Source organism: Primulina tabacum, chromosome 15 (genome assembly GCF_025594145.1).
Source record: "Primulina tabacum isolate GXHZ01 chromosome 15, ASM2559414v2, whole genome shotgun sequence".
NCBI lineage: Eukaryota > Viridiplantae > Streptophyta > Magnoliopsida > Lamiales > Gesneriaceae > Primulina > Primulina tabacum.
Window position 1 is genome coordinate 13,762,046 of NC_134564.1, and position 18,490 is coordinate 13,780,535.

Below are 18,490 nucleotides of genomic sequence, written 5' to 3' on the forward strand. Positions count from 1 at the left end.
AACCCCTAGTTTTAAGCTATATAGAATTATGGAAAATTAGGTTTAAGCTTAAATAATTATTAAAAGTCTAAGTTTTTAATTTGAAAATTTTATATTAAGGTTTGGCTTAATTCGTGATTAAAACGCATTAATACGCCACATTTAAAGATTAATTTAAAAGTCCTTATTTTAAGCTAAATAAAATTATGAGAAAATTCATGTAAGCTTAAATAATTATTTGGGACATGTTAGAGTCAATGGAATTAAGAAAATGTCAAGAACGGGAAATTTTACGTCTAGGGGTAAAACAGTCATTTTACACCGAGAAATTAGTAAATGTCATGGCAGTGTCCTAAATGCTGATTTATGTGCTAATATGACTATTTTTAATGGATGTGGATGTTTATGGAATTTTTTATGTTAAAAATATTATTTTAAATGTTTATGGATTTTTATGTTAAAATGTTTAGTTTAAATGTTTATTTTAAACATTTATGATGTTAAAATATTTATTTTAAATGTTTAAGGATTTTTATATGTTAAATTATGATTTTTAAATATTCATGGATTTTTATGGGATAATTACGAACATTTAAAAGATATGTCGCATGCTTGGTTTTAAAAGAAAAACGTTATATGTATGTTTAAATTTTATAAAGTGATGAGAATATGAAACGTTGAAGGAAGTGAATTAATTGTGACTAATACGATGATAAGTTGGAGATATTGTGAGGGTTATGATCCCAGTGGGAGCCCGACGATCGTGTTTTCTTGGATACGGATACGTAGATGTATACGATGATATGTTAATACGTAAGACCAAGGCCCAGTTGACCGGTGAGAGTGTTGTTGGTGTCCCCGCCGTCCAGTACTGTGGTTACATGTAGACGGATCCATCGCCCAACACGTAGACGTAGACGTAGATGAACACGAAAGTCACAATTAACGATCTGAATTCAACGAAAGGAAAAAGGAACACGTATATGTTGATGATAATATGAATATGAATATGTTGAGGATGATATGATTAAGTTTATGAAAATGTTTATGTTTAAAGTTCATGCATCATTATGAAAATGTTTTTATTTATAGTTTATGCATCACGAAAATGTTTACGAAAATGTTAGTTTAAAGTTTATGCATTTGCATGAAAACGATATTTTAAGTACAAGTATTTTTCACTGTTATATGTTAATTGTACTACGTATTACTTGTTATCAAGGATAGGACGTGTTGAGTCTTTAGACTCACTAGGTGTGTATGATGCAGGTGATATAAATAACTATGATATTGGAGGTCTTGACGAGTGACTTGCTGGACTGTCGGTGCACATAACCCGAGGACCAGCGCTTCTATTTTCGCATTTAAGTTTACGATTTTAAGTTAAAGATTTTTACGACATTTTATTTTATGCTTTTTGAGAGATTTTGAGAGGTTTAGTATGGGCTACACTTTTCAACATTTATTGCTTTTTAGGTTTGGTAAAACATGCGATGATTTCATTTTTATGACTATTTCACTTGATTCTTAAAATGCTAGTTGGCTGATATTTTATTTTAAAGGGTAAAATTATTTATAAAAATATTTTTACGAGGTTTATGAGTATGGCCGAAAATTGAGTGTTTAAAAAAAATTTAGTACTTTTTAAGGAAACGAATAAGCAGACGTTTCAGTTGGTATCAGAGCAAAGGTCCTGTAAAGGGTTGTGCCACCATCAGCGCCGGGAAGTTCAGTCGTCAAGCCTCAATTTGTAAGTTTTACATGCTTTATATGATTTAATATGATGTTACCTGCTTGATAACATGAATAATATATTTGCATTACATGTTTACTAGCTTTTGAATATTTATTTCTTTATATGCTTAAATTGCTAAATGAGCTAGGATATGACTCATGATTAGAAGACTTAGATTTAAATGCATGTTGGTTACGTTAGAATTTGGAAAACATTCAGATAAAATTCCTCCTAGACGTGCACCCGTTATCGAGAATCAGGAAGAGAACAGTGTTAATCGTCGAGGGAATAGTCAAAGAAATGCACCACCACCACCACCCCCTCCTCCAGGGGATCCTGCTACTCGTGCATTAGAGGGTATGGCTCGTCTCTTAGAGCAACAGTTACAGCAGCAGAAGATGCAGCAGCAACAGCTACAGCAGCCACCTAGGCCACATCATGATATTTATGATCAGTTCCGAAGGCTAGGGCCGAAGGAATTTTCTGGTACCACCGATCCCTTTGCTGCTGAGAGTTGGATTCGTTCACTTGAGGTACACTTTCGTTATCTGAACATGGGAGATGCCGACCGTGTGAGGTGTACCACTTATCTGTTTAGGGATGATGCTTCTTTATGGTGGGAAGGAGCCGAGCATGGTGTTAATCTTGCTACACTTACATGGGCTCGATTCAAGTAGATGTTGTACGAGAAATACTTTACTGCTGATGTTAGAGGGCGACTGAAGAGGGAGTTTATGAGCCTCCGTCAGGGAGACTCGACTGTTGCTGAGTTTGTGAAGAAGTTCGATAGGGGTTGTCACTTTGTACCCCTTATTGCCAGGGATGCGGAAGAAAAACTTAGACACTTCAAGGATGGCCTACGACCTACCATTCGGGATAAGGTTATGATGATGCGTCCTGTGGATTATGCTACAGCAGTTACCTATGCATATCACGCTGAGCAATCCTTGAAGGAAATTGACTTTGAGTTACAGCGTAAGAGGCAACAAAATCAGAATAATAATCAGTCAAACAAGAAGCCATATACGGGTAGTCCTAGACATCAAGGGCCTCAAGGGCAAGTCAAGGAGCAAGCACCACCTAAGTCACAACAACCTGGAGCACCAAAGCCTACTGATAGGCAACCATGTAAAGATTGCAATCGCTTTCATTTTGGCCAGTGCATGTGGGGATCTTTTAGATGCTTCGTATGCAAGGAGGAAGGGCATAAGGCTACTGATTGTCCGAAGAAGAAGGCACCTACTGTGGGAAGAGCATATGTTATGAATATTGAAGAAGCCAAGGAGGAGGCAGACACTACACTCATTATGGGTAACCTAGTCATTTAACATTTTTATATTGTTTATGATTGCATGAACGGTTAAGGTAGCTATTAGAATCGAATTGGGATCAAGGAGACATAAGGACATCATAGAAGTTAAGTTTCATCAGAATAGCGCATCAGAAGCATGAATTTTTGGGTTATTAAGGTAAACGAATTTCGAGGACGAAATTTTATTTAAGGGGGGGAGGAATTGTAAGGTCCAAAATTAAGACGACGTAATCCAACTGCATGCAAATCTAGAAAAAATGATAAATGGCTAATTAATTGATTTTAATTACTTAATTGATTATGTGACATGCATGATTATATGTTAAATAAGATTTATTTGTCATGGTTGCATTAAAAATGTATTTTAAGGAATATTCCAGTAACGATCGAGGAACGGAGACCGATGGCTAAAAATAGAAAATATTTTTATGGAATAATTGTTTTTAATTATTTAAAATATGGGAGATGCTTTTTCTTATTTTTTTTAAATAAGGGGTTTTGAGATGGATTTATACGCCGGGACGTAATTTTATCGGTGTTGGTTTTTCAACTAAAATACGAGCTTTTTGGTAACCCGGCTAATAAATTCACAAGTTTAATTAAACCAAAACCTTGTTGATATTTTATTAAACTCTAATTAAAAACTAATGGGCTTAATTTAAAGGCTTGATAGGCCTAAAAGCCTTGATGTTAATTAATTAATATTTAATGTGTTAATTAAACCTAAAACCTACACTTTTCACCTCTAATACACGGCCACACACTTTGAAAATTCAGAAATTCTCTCCCAAAAGCACACACACACGACACCACATAGTGAAGGATTTTCGAAGGTTCAAGTAGTAAGCTAGCCAAGGTGTCCCTCCGTTCTTCGACGTCAACGATTGTTCGTGCGTATAAAACGCAAAGAACGCATATTTCTTTCTTTCAAAACATCATCACACCATATTAATTTTTATGCATGAAAATATGGAAAAAAAGTGACACTTTTGAGTATTTTCGTTTTTTTTGCATAATATGAAATTTTTAAGCATGTTTTGATACCAAATTCATTGTATAATGTGTGGTAACGGGGCTGCCATGAATTAGGATTGGAACAAGCATGTTTTACACGAATTAGAGTCCTTAAATCCCCACCTGTCGGCTTCACAACATGGAATAATAAGCTGGTAAAACGTTGTTGTCCATTGGGTTTAAGGGTTCGATTTTGTTCATGGGTGGCTCGGTTGGGCTTTGGTTGGGACCAGGGGCTAGCCAAGGCCGTGGGGAGTCAGGGGTAGAGTCCTTGCCATGCTAGGACTCGAGTCAAGAGGGCTGGGCAGGAGTCCTAGCAAGCTAGGACTCCCACCCGAGAAGCACAAGGATTAGCGCAGGGTAGCAGCTGGTGCGGGGAGGAGATGGCTCGGCCTGGGGGCTTTGGGCTGGGCTAGGTCGAGTCATTAGGGTCCTAAGTAGGTGCTTGAGGGGCTGGTTCAAGGGGTGGCTCGGTCGTTGGGGCCCTAACAGCAAAAACGTGGAGTCCTATCTAAGTGGGAGTCTCGGCCAAGGCTTGCATCTGCTGGTGTGGCTTTGGTTCGAGCTTATGGTCGGTTCCTAGGGGTGCTAAGGGTCCAGTAGGGTCCTTAGGGGGTCTGGGTAGAGGTTGGCTCAAGAGGGTTCGAGCTGGGCTCATGGGGAAAACGAAAATGGCTCAAGGGTAGTCTAGGTGCATGGGTTTTGGGGCTGTTTCTGCAGCTTGGTTGTAACTTCGGCTTTGGAGCTTAGGATCAGGTCCAATGGGTTCTAATGGTCTAGTAAGGTGCCTAGGTGGGTTGGCTAGGGTTTGGCTCAAGGTAGCTCGGGCGTGGCTCGAGTAAATTAGGAGTTGGCTCGGGTGGTTTGATTAGGTGTCAAAAAGAAGGAAAAATTGAGCCATGGGTCCACGGGTGTGGCTCATGACTTGGAAGGGTAGAATAAATCATAAAAAGGTTCTGTTTAAAGTTTGGGATCAAAATAACAAGTTTTGGATTTATTCGGGATTTAATCGACGCACAAACAATAATTAAGGAATTAATTTAAACGCCTAGTTTTAAGCTTTATAAAATTATGGAAAATTAGGTTTAAGCTTAAATAATTATTAAAAGTCTAAGTTTTTAATTTGAAAATTTTATATTAAGGTTTGGCTTAATTCGGGATTAAAACGCATTAATACGCCACATTTAAAGATTAATTTAAAAGTCCTTGTTTTAAGCTAAATAAAATTATAAGAAAATTCATGTAAGCTTAAATAATTATTTGGGACATGTTAGAGTCAATGGAATTAAGAAAATGTCAAGAACGGGAAATTTTACGTGTAGGGATAAAACAGTCATTTTACACCGAGAAATTAGTAAACGTCATGACAGTGTCCTAAATGCTGATTTATGTGCTAATATGACTATTTTTAATGGTTGTGGATGTTTATGGAATTTTATATGTTAAAAATATTATTTTAAATGTTTATGGATTTTTATGTTTATGGATTTTTATGTTAAAATGTTTAGTTTAAATGTTTATTTTAAACATTTATGATGTTAAAATATTTATTCTAAATGTTTAAGGATTTTTATATGTTAAATTATGATTTTTAAATGTTCATAGATTTTTATGGGATAATTACGAACATTTAAAAGATATGTCGCATGCTTGGTTTTAAAAGAAAAACGTTATATGTATGTTTAAATTTTATAAAGTGATGAGAATATGAAACGTTGAAGGAAGTGAATTAATTGTGACTAATACGATGATAAGTTGGAGATATTGTGAGGGTTATGATCCCAGTGGGAGCCCGACGATCGTGTTTTCTTGGATACGGATACGTAGATGTATACGATGATATGTTAATACGTAAGACCAAGGCCCAGTTGACCGGTGAGAGTGTTGTTGGTGTCCCCGCCGTCCAGTACTGTGGTTACATGTAGACGGATCCATCGCCCAACACGTAGACGTAGACGTAGATGAACACGAAAGTCACAATTAACGATCTGAATTCAACGAAAGGAAAAAGGAACACGTATATGTTGATGATAATATGAATATGAATATGTTGAGGATGATATGATTAAGTTTATGAAAATGTTTATGTTTAAAGTTCATGCATCATTATGAAAATGTTTTTATTTATAGTTTATGCATCACGAAAATGTTTACGAAAATGTTAGTTTAAAGTTTATGCATTTGCATGAAAACGATATTTTAAGTACAAGTATTTTTCACTGTTATATGTTAATTGTACTACGTATTACTTGTTATCAAGGATAGGACGTGTTGAGTCTTTAGACTCACTAGGTGTGTATGATGCAGGTGATATAAATAACTATGATATTGGAGGTCTTGACGAGTGACTTGCTGGACTGTCGGTGCACATAACCCGAGGACCAGCGCTTCTATTTTCGCATTTAAGTTTACGATTTTAAGTTAAAGATTTTTACGACATTTTATTTTATGCTTTTTGAGAGATTTTGAGAGGTTTAGTATGGGCTACACTTTTCAACATTTATTGCTTTTTAGGTTTGGTAAAACATGCGATGATTTCATTTTTATGACTATTTCACTTGATTCTTAAAATGCTAGTTGGCTGATGTTTTATTTTAAAAGGTAAAATATTTTTACGAGGTTTATGAGTATGGCCGAAAATTGAGTGTTTAAAAAAAAATTTAGTACTTTTTAAGGAAACGAATAAGCAGACGTTTCACTCTAACACACTCTAGATCATGCCTAGATGCAACCTTGAGTGCCTGGAACCGAAGCAACATCCTGAAATCACAAGAACACACCACCCGTGAGTTTAAAAGCAAACGGCCGAGGAGGGGCCTGCACCGACTTTCGCAAGTTGTTGTCAAATTGTGTTATGTTCCTTGAATCATGCACATATCTGGAATTGATATGCTAGATTAGTGGGTTGAGGGAAATTAGGTGAATAATGATGCTTGAATTACCACTAATTTGTGAGTTAAAGGTGAGAGAAATTATTACACCATGAAGGCCATTGAGGGGTGACTTGAATGGAGAGTTGCCAAGCATATTTGAATTGATTTATGGGTTGACCGAATTTGCTAAAAATGTTGCATGGTATAATATTGATTAGATCTTGTATTTTTAATTCTTAAGGTTTTAAACACACATTGTATATTTTAGTGAATTAACAAATTAAATTAGGATAAAAATCTTGCATGACATGGCTTGGTTTTAAAATTAATTATTAAAATGTTAGGTTTTAATTTCTTGAATGTATTAGGCCTAGATTAATTTATGCTAATTGGTTACACATTTTAATTTATGCTTTAATTAAATATTGGACATAAAAGAACTTATTTAATAACTTAAATCCAATTAATTTAAATAAATCTTAAAAACATTCTTTATCATTAAAATAAATTATTCCTTGGCTTAAATTAAATTTAGGAGTATTTTCTTATTATTAATCTTATCTCAATTCTCCAAACTCCAGTCCGACCTTGCGTATTTATCCGAAAAGATAAAACTAAATCTCTGCGATTAAAATAAATAATCATGACTTAACAAATTTTAAAATGAATTAAACACTTCATATATATATATAAAAAACTCATTTTTAATTTAAATAATAGCAATTATGCATGGTTTATACGAAATCTTATTTTTTTCGGGTTCTACAACTCTCTCCCCCTTAAAAGAAATTTCGTCCTCGAAATTAAAACTTACCGAATAACTCGGGATATCGACTCTTCATCTCTGGCTCAGATTCCCACGTAGCTTCCTCCTCCGAATGATTAAGCCATTTGACTTTCACTAGCTTAACCAGTTCGTTCCGAAGCTTTTTCTCATGTCTGTCTAAGATTTGCACTGGTCTTTCTTCAACATAGAGACATGAAACACGTTGTGTACTCCTGCCAGATTCGGCGGAAGAGCAACACGATAAGCTAACATCCCAACCCTGTCGAGGATCTCAAATGGTCCGATGAATCTCGGACTGAGCTTTCCTTGCTTACCGAATCGCATGACACCTGTCATAGGTGCTATTTTCACGAAAACATGGTCTCCAATGGCAAACTCTAGATTTCTCCTCCTCTGATCCGCATAACTCTTCTGTCGACTCTGAGCAGTCCTCATTCTATCACGGATCTTGACAACTAGGTCGGCAGTCTGCTGAATAATCTCCGGACCCAATTCTGATCTCTCCCCTACTTCATCCCAATGAATAGGCGATCTACACTTACGACCGTACAGTGCTTCATATTGAGCCATACCTATAGACGACTGAAAATTGTTGTTATAGGTGAACTCCACCAATGGCAACTTCGACTCCTAACTCCCTGAGAAATCGATGACACATGCACGGAAAAGATCCTCCAAAATCTAGATAATTCTCTCTGACTGACCATCCGTCTGAGGGTGGAAAGCTGTACTAAACAACAACTTCGTACCCATAGCTGAATGCAGACTCTTCCAAAATAAGGAAGTGAATCTAGGATCTCGGTCAGACACTATAGAAACGGGAATACCATGAGTCTGACTATCTCCCGGATGTACAACTCTGCATACCGAATCATGGTGAAAGTCGTCTTAATAGGCAAGAAGTGCGCTGATTTCGTAAGACGATCAACAATCACCCAGATAGCATTTGACCCTTTGACTGACTTCGGAAAACCGACCACAAAGTCCATGGTAACATTCTCCCACTTCCACTCGGGAATAGGAAGAGTCTTGAGCATACTTGCTGGTCTTTGATGTTCCGCTTTCACTAGCTGACACGTCAGACACTCGGATACAAAACGTCTGATATCCTTCTTCATTCCGGGCCACCAATACAATAACTGTAGATCTTTGTACATCTTAGTACTCCCAGGGTGAATAGAGTACGGTGACATTTGGGCCTCAGATAAAATATCTGCTCGAATAGAATCGCTGCTAGGAACCCACATTCTGTCTCGTTATCTCACAATACCGTCGCTAACTGTATACAAGATACTGCCCTTTGCCTCATCTCTCTACATCCACTTCGCCAAATGATCATCTGCTGGCTGTCCACTGCGAATACGGTCTAGAAAAGAAGACAGAATCGTCAAAGTAGATAAACAGGGAACTCTACCTCAAGGATATGTCTCTAGATCAAACCTCTGAATCTCAAACTGAAGGGGTCTCGGAATCACCAAATGAGCCATCACTGCGACTTTCCTGCTCAACTCATCCGCAACTGCATTAGCTTTGCCAGGGTGGTAGTTAATGTCACAGTCATAGTCCTTCACTAGTTCCAACCAACGCCTCTAACGCATATTCAATTCTTTCTGTGAAAAGAAGTACTTGAGGCTCTTATGGTCGGTAAAGATCTGGCACTTCTCTCCGTACAAATAATGCCTCCAAATCTTCAAGGCAAAAACTACGGCTGCCAACTCTAGATCGTGGGTTGGGTAATTCTTCTCATGGATCGTCAACTGACGAGAAGCATATGCTATCATCTTCAACAAGCGGTCAGACTAGAACAGATCTCCGCTGGAAGTCAATCAAAACTCTGTTCCTTAACAGCGAGTCCATACCCAGAATGATATCAAATTCTGGCATTGGAAATACGATAAGATCCGCATAAACAAGATTACCATGAAGCTCGGGTCTATGTCTCGGACCACATTAGTAGCTGTCAGTTCCTTTCCAGAAGGCAGTACTACCGAATACGCTATATCTAGCCCAATGGTCTTGACCTTGAGTAAATTTACAAAGGTCTCCGAAATGAACAAAGGAATAGCTCCTGAATCTATCAAGGCATTTGTAGTTGAACCAGCTATAAAAATTCTCCCTGAAAGGTTGAAACATCATGCTGAACCAAATAGTTACAAGAATTAAACTTATAGACATGCGAAGGTCAAAGTTCTTCTAACCTAAATTCCCGAAAATAACACTGACTAGAACATGCAATTCTATCCCAAATTCTAAGTTCAAAATTTTAACCCAAACTCTCAAAACATTAAATCTCAAATACAAACTTAAAGCTTTAAGATACCTGTCAAGAGCATCGTCTCCGGGTTTGTCTCCGCTCCGTGGAGAGCAAAAACTCTGCCTTGGGTAGGCCGATTCTTCTGAGGGCAATCCTTCAGTAAGTTGTCAGGACTACCACACTTGTAGCACTTCCCCGAACCATACCTACAAACTCCAGTATGGCGGCGTGTGCACTTGGCACAGACTGGATACTCCGAGGACCTTGGGACTACACGTCCTTGCTGCTGTTGTCCTCTACTCTTGGATGGGCTGTGGAAAGGCTTCTGTAGAACCCATAAATCGGACTACGTATAAGCCATGCATAATTTTTAGTATTTAAATTAAAATAATGTTATTGCATGAGTATCTAAATTCTTTTATTTAAATTTAATTTTTTTTATGCAGTAGTTTAACTAATATCCTTTCAGTTAATTAAGTGAGTCCGGACTGGAGTTGGAGTTTGAGATAAAAATTTAATATTAAGTAATCATTCCTAGAATTTATTTAAGATAGATAATAAGTTAATTTAATGTAAAAGGATATTTAAAGAATTATTTAGGTAATTTAAATATTTAACCATGCATGCAAGATAATATTATTCCATAATTAATTTTCTAATTCACTAAATTATTTAATGGGCAGATAAAACACTAAGGATTTAAAATACAATATTTAAGAAATATTTTCCCTCCCATTATCTTAATTTTCGGCCACTTCACTTGTAGGGATTTAATTAATTGTCAACTCTTCATCTTTAATTCTTTCCTTAACCATTTCCTTAGAGATAATTCCTTCACCATTTAATCTTCAACAAATAATAATTAAGCAATATTTTACCCCTTTTTGAGCATCAAATTTTCGGCCATTGCATTTAAAAGATTTAAATTATTTTGACAACTCATTCCTTGTTAACCTCCCTTAATCTTTTTCTAGGTAGATATTTTCCCCACTTTTAAATCACCAACAAATAATTTATTTAAGCAATTTCTCCCTTGCTCCTAGACTAAAATATCGACCAAGTGCATCTTAGAATTATCCCTCAAAATCTTTTGATATCATTCTTATTTCCTTATCTCACAAACTACAAGATAGAAAGATTATTTCCTTCCTTTATCTTGCAAACTTTCCCCTCATCCCTAGCCATTCTCTCCCTCTCCATTATTTCGAAATTTCAGAGCTCATATTAGAGAGAAAATCGTGAGGTAGCTAAGGAAAAACAAGAGAGAAAAGTAAGAAAGCGAAGAACTCCGTCTCCTTCGCGCCGCGTCGTTGTTTTCTTTGTTTTCTTTCAAAACAAACCAAGGAATGTCTATATTTTCCTTCACTCTTCAATCAAGCCATATTAGTATTTTTAAAACATCATACTCATGATTTTATCAAGCAAAAATCTAAATACATGAGAGATATTTTCGAAAATTATGTACAGAATTTTTTTGGTTCATGTGTGCCTTCCCGGGTTCTTTGTTTTTGGTGTTTCAGGTGGTTGGATCGTGTCCAGGCTCCCAAGGCGGCCCCTAGACATGTGCTAGGGTGTATTAGGATCATGTTGGTCCATTTGTTCAAGCCCTATGCATGCTGAAATTCAGAATTGACAGCAACTCATCCCTAGTGTCACTTTGTGTTCTATTTTTCTTGTTTGCTGTCAAGTGGGATGTTTCTGACCTTGGCTTCCCTAAGGGCTATAGCCATGGTTAGAACATCTTCTCATTATCTCTAAGATGAGACCAAGTCGGCCTTTCAAGGCTCGGTCCATGGTTGCATCGGTTTTCAAATAAAACAAACACAGCCCCTTCGATCTCCTTCATTGTTTTGCATGTGAGTTTCGAGTTTATGTTGTTGGTGTGGATCTTGGTTGGCTTTTTAGCCCTTAGCCACGGTTCATATCATACCCCTTGATGTCTAGATCATGCCATGGCCAATCAAATGGCCACTAGAAAGGTCCATGACAGCAAACGAAGCAATTTCCTCCACGCGTGAAGGTTTGCCTCTCGGGTGGGAGTTTCGGGTGATCCATGGTGTTTCTTGGATTGTGTCTGGCCTAGGGCCCTTAGCCATGGTTCAAGCCACACCTTAAGATGTTGGGAAGAGGCTCTGGTCGGTGGTTCAAGCCCCAATGGCCATTAGCCTCGCAAACAACGCAAAGGAACGCAAGCGTTGCTGCTGTATTTTTGTGACAGCAAGTTGTGCTTCGGTTCAGAGGCTCGGTTGAGTTCTTGGTTGGCATTTAGACTATAGCCTCTGACTGGACAATGCCTCATTGAGTTAGGAAGGCCATGTTTTTGGCCGTTCGTGATTCGGTTAAGTTTAGAGGTCGTACGAGAATTTACGGTGCAATGTGCCAAAGTGACTCGAGAGAGAGCGTTTCATGTTTTGGCCTCCATTCACCAACATTTTGAGTACTGAAATTTTAGGGGCATTATTTCATCATTTTAGGTGTATTTTAATCATGACTATATGATGGTTCGGGTTGGCACAGAGTCATGATTAAATAATAAGTTGTTGGGCGTAATTGTCTCGTTTTTGTGTTCAATTACAAAGTTTTGGTCAAGTTAAATAATTTGCATATTTTCATGTTAAAATTAGGTCGCAGCAAGCCTGGGAACGATCCAACCCATTTGGTAAAATTAATACAGGATATTTAATTATGTTATTTAATTATATTACGTACATAAAAATACAAAAGTTTATTTTTGAGATATATGCGATATTGCTTGTGGCCACTTCATTATCATGGGATTATTACTTCACCCGATGGTCACTGACCGGTTCATGTTCATTTATTGGTACGGATATCCAGTCCAAGGGCTGTGATGATCTCTACCGCCCAGTATACCGTGTTTTAGTCTGATCAGGCGATACAAATCGGTTCAGTTCAGGGGCCACTAGCGTAGAACATAATCTCAGCAGAAAAATTCATGACATGTTATTTTATGACAGGGCTCGATTGAGCAAACATTTCACTTATGATTTTCAGTTCAGTTATGCACGTATTATAATTACTCATGGCATGATATTTTTACGTTACGCCAGACTCATGATATTTTTGCCATGCATGCAATTTTATTATTATTACTTGTTATTTATGATATATGCATGCTGAGTCTTTAGACTCACTAGACTTGATTGTTGTAGGTACTGATGAAGTCGAGACTGAGGGCGGGGACCAGTGAGCCGTCTTGGGTCGGCAGTAGTAGGAACCCGTGGACCTCATGCTTCAGTTCATTTACCATTTTTATGATCAAACATTTTTATCGCGATTGCTTATTTTAAATTGTTGTTTCAAAACAGACATCTACTTCCGCTGCTATGTTGAACATTAAACCTTTTATCAGTTTAATTTATGAATGAGGCATTTTATTTATTTAAAGAGAAAATTTTAAATTTTCCGCAAATTTTCAAATACGAATTTCGGGCCTCTACAGCTGGTATCAGAGCCTATGTTCTTGTAGAGGGTTGTACTACTACTGACCTCGAGAAGCTCACGAAGTCACGTCTTCAGTCTGTAAGTTTTACTTCTACGCATTTTATTTAAAGCATGAATTATTTTAACTGCATGTTCTCATGAAATATTTTTACATTCAGATTTTAATTGTTCAGTATTTATATAAATTTAAATAAATTGTGGAATTATGCATGTTGGTTACGTATGGGTTATGTATGGAACAGTATGCCCCCTAGACGCATTCTTGAGCATACGAGAGATGATGAGCCTCGCCAGGAGGACAGTGAGGATCAGAGACAGGAGAGGAACGGACCTCCACCCCCTCCACCTGACATGAATGCCCAGATGCTAGCTGGAATGACTTAGTTCTTCGCACAGTTTGCGGGGAACAATGTTGCGGCAGCTAGGCCAACAGGGCCCGAGGCTGCTAATGAGCGGTTTATGAAGATGCGTCCGAAGGAGTTTTCCGGGACGTCTGATCCCATGATTGCCGAGGGCTGGATTAAGTCCCTCGAGGTTATTTTTGAGTTTATGGAGCTTGGGGATGCGAACAGAGTTTGTTGTGCCACCTATCTATTCGGAGGAGATGCCCGCTTATGGTGGGAAGGAGCATCAGTAGCCCTGAACTTGGCTACACTGAGTTGGACGCGCTTCACGGAGGTATTCTACTCCAAATATTTTACTGATGAGGTACATTCCAGATTGACCAGAGAGTTCATGACCCTGAAGCAGGGAGATATGACTGTTACGGAGTTCATCTGTAAGTTTGAGAGGGGTTGCCACTTTGTGCCCCTGATCGCCAATGATGCTGGAGCCAAACTGAGGCATTTTATGGATGGTATGCGGCCGATCTTGCGCCGCGATGTTAGGGTAGCTGGCCCTACTACTTATGATGTTGCCGTCTCCAGAGCTCTAGCTGCAGAGCAGGACCAGCAGGACATTGAGAGGGATCGCCAGGGTAAGCGACTGGTTCCAGTACCACACCGTCCTCCTCGTCCTCAACAGCAGCATCAGAACAAGAAGCCTTTCCACGGCACACCCAAGAACAGAGGACAGCGGCAACAGCAGCAGGGACGTGCAGTCCCGAGGACCTTTGAGTACCCAGTCTGTCCCAAGTGCACACGCCGCCATCCTGGAGCATGTATGTATGGTTCTCGGAAGTGTTACAAGTGTGGTAGTCCAGACCACTTGCTACCGCAGTGCCCACAGGGAAGTCTGCCTACCCAAGGCAGAGTCTTTGCTCTCCATGCAGCAGAGACGAACCCAGACACCATGCTCATGACATGTATCTTAAAGCTTTAAGTTAATATTTGAAATTCAATGTTTTGGGAATTTATGTTTCGGGTTGAGGTTTTGAACATAGAATTGACGATAGGATTGCATGCTCTAATCAGTGTTATTTTTGGGAATTTAGTTTAGGAGAACTCTGGCCTTTGCATGTCTATAAGTTTAGTTCTTGTAACTATTGGGTTCAACTTAGCGTTCCAACCTTCCAGGGAGAATTTTATAGCGGGGTCGGCTACGAAAGCCTTGATAGATTCAGGGGCTACTCATTCATTCATTTCGAAGACCTTTGCTAATTTTCTCAATGTCAAGACCATTGGGCTAGATACAACCTACTCAGTAGTATTGTCGTCTGGCGAGGAGATGGCAGCCACTAATGTGATCCAAGACATAGACCTCGAGCTTCATGGCAACCTTGTTTATGCGGATCTGATCGTATTGCTGATGCCAGAGTTTGACATCATTCTGGGGATGGACTTGTCAGAGTAGGTGCACGTCGAGCCAAGTGTTGGCCGAGTGTTCACGATGAAACTCTATGTATAAACGATCTTTATTTTAATAATATTTGAATTTATTATATTGGCGCATCTTTATCTGTATACCCATGCTAGTTACATAGATAAAGTCCTTGAATATACAAATAGTAGAAAGAATATGAGATGCTCATATGATGAGTATCATGAAACTCATATTTGGAATACTGTATATTCTAAACAGTTCCTAGTCGATTCAGCCGCCGCTAAGAAGGATATAGGCCGCTCGAGTTCGAGACTGGTATCTGCGATGTGAGTACCATGTTTCATTGGTAGGGGACATTGTGATGTCCGAGCATGCAGATAGGTGCTCCTGGTAGAGTGCACTGAACAACCCTCCATAAAGGACTTTCCAAGTGGTTCTCACTTATCGAGTGGAAACGTCCTAGTTTATGGTTGTACATCATTAGTCCTTATGACCCGGGACAACATTGAGACTCTATGTGCTAGCGTTTCACTTTGACTTGTTTACCGACTCTTATGAGGTCATCAGGTGGCAAGGTTGGGTGTTACGGCGAAACATATAGGAGTCGATGCATTGTAGTCGGGGATTCACCGCTTACCTACGGGTATATATATCCTATGTGTTTTCATGTGCGTGTAGTTTGAAATCTCTGATCAGAGTATGGTTGTAATTATGAAAGGGGTTTCATAGATTACACCATCGATGCAACTACGACATGACACATAGTATCGATTCATTGACAACTCTCGATAAACCAATAGTTGTCGAATCGGTCGGGATATATGAGTTGAAGGGACCGTACTGTACGCTAACCATAATTGAATGGTTCTTGCAGGCACTATCATTTGATACCTAGGGAATCATGTAAGCGATGCTGCTAGGCGTTTAACATGATTGGTTGGGTAATATCAGACTTGAGTTCTGACGTTCTTATTATCAAGGGGTTGATAAATAAGAATGGAGCAATTGGGGTATGCTCATATAAGGACATGTTTAGTCCTAATCACATGGAGATGTGAACCCACGGCTAGTCGTATCAATGAACCATTGAGGGCCACACAAGTACTAGCTTTGTAAATCCCGATGAGAAGTAAAATAGTTCAATGTGTTGAACGGCTTATAAATGTGTTTATAAGCGTAAAGAAAAAATAGAAGTATGACTTCTATGAGAGAAATGCAACTTTTAATTCACAACGGAACAAAGTGTTGATAGACTTCCAGCGGAGATCTATTATAGTCCGACCGCCTGGGATGGAGCAGTTCTTATTTGAGCCAGACAGGTACTTTCCTTTACCGCGCATTATACCTTGTGTCCAGGCAAGGAAGCTCATGCATAGAGGGTGTCGTGCGTTTTTAGCAACTTTTATATCTGTCCCCAAGGCAGCCAGTCAGTCAGCTTCAGATGTTCCGATTGTTAGAGACTTCTTAGACGTTTTTCCTGAGGACGTCTCTAGTATGCCACCCGAGAGAGAAGTGGAGTTTTCCATTGAGCTTATGCCAGGTACGGTTCCGATCTCAAAAGCACCGTACCGACTAGCATCGACAGAGATGGCAGAACTTAAGAAGCAGATTCAGGAACTTCTTGACAAGGAGTTCATTCGCCCGAGTTTTTCTCCATGGGGCACGCCAGTCTTATTTGTGAAGAAGAATAATGGTTCTATGAGACTCTGTATTGATTACCGGAAGTTGAACAGGGTGACAGTGAAGAACAAATACCCACTTCCGAGGATTGAAGATTTATTTGATCAGTTGCAGGGAGCTTCGGTATTCTCCAAGGTTGATCTGCGTTCCGGTTATCACCAATTGAGGGTGAAAGAGACTGATGTTTCCAAGACAGCTTTCAGGACTCGTTATGGCCACTTCGAGTTCCTTGTGATTCCGTTCGGTCTGACGAATGCGCCAGCGATCTTCATGGATCTCATGAATCGCGTATTTCAGCCGTATCTTGATCAATTTGTGATAGTATTCATAGATGACATTCTCGTCTACTCGAAGAATCATGAGGATCACGGTATACATCTGACCACAGTGTTGCAGACCTTGCAGAAGCATAAGTTATTCGCAAAGTTCAGTAAATGCGAATTCTGGTTAGAGAAAGTGGCATTCTTAGGCCATATTGTTTCTAGCAGCGGTATTGAGGTAGACCCAGCGAAGGTTGCAGCAGTCAGAGATTGGGTTGTGCCGCAAAATGCATCAGAGATCCGCAGTTTTCTTGGGCTAGCAGGATATTATCGGAAGTTCATTAAGGGATTCTCCTCTATTGTCGTTCCACTCACATCATTGACCAAGAAGAATGCTAAATTTGTGTGGAGCGATGAGTGTCAGAAGAGCTTCGATACTTTGAAGCAAGCTCTTATCTCAGCACCAGTTTTGTCCATGCCGTCAGGGCCCGGAGATTTTGTTTTGTATACCGATGCTTCGAAGCTCGGTTTGGGCGCAGTATTGATGCAGCATGGGAAGGTGATAGCGTATGCTTCTCGTCAGCTGAAAATCCATGAGAAGAATTACCCTACCCATGATCTAGAGTTGGCTGCCGTGGTATTTGCCTTGAAGATTTGGAGGCATTATTTGTATGGGGAGAAGTGCCAAATCTTTACCGACCACAAGAACCTCAAGTACTTCTTTACGCAGAAAGAGCTGAATATGCGTCAGAGGCGTTGGTTGGAGTTAGTGAAGGATTATGACTGTGACATTAGCTACCACCCGAGTAAAGCTAATGTAGTTGTGGATGCACTGAGCAGGAAAGTCGCAGTGATGGCTCATTTGACGATTCAGAGACCTCTTCAGTCTGAGATGCAGAGGTTTGATCTACAGACTTATCCTCGAGGTAGAGTTCCCCGTCTATCTACCTCGACTGTTCAGTCCTCTCTTCTAGATCGTATTCGCAGTGGTCAGTCAGCAGATGAGCAGTTGACAAAGTGGAAGCAGAGAGATGAGTCCAAGGGCACTGTCCTGTATACAATCAGCGACGGTATTGTGAGATACCGAGACAGAATGTGGGTTCCTAGCAGTGGTTCTATTCTAGCAGATATTCTATCAGAGGCCCATATGTCGCCGTACTCTATTCACCCTGGGAGTACGAAGATGTACAAAGACTTGCAATTATTGTATTGATGGTCGGGAATGAAGAAAGACATCAGACGGTTTGTATCCGAGTGTCTGACATGTCAGCTTGTGAAAGCAGAGCATCAGAGACCAGCAGGTATGCTCAAGCCTCTTCCTATTCCCGAGTGGAAGTGGGAGAATGTTACAATGGACTTCGTGACCGGGT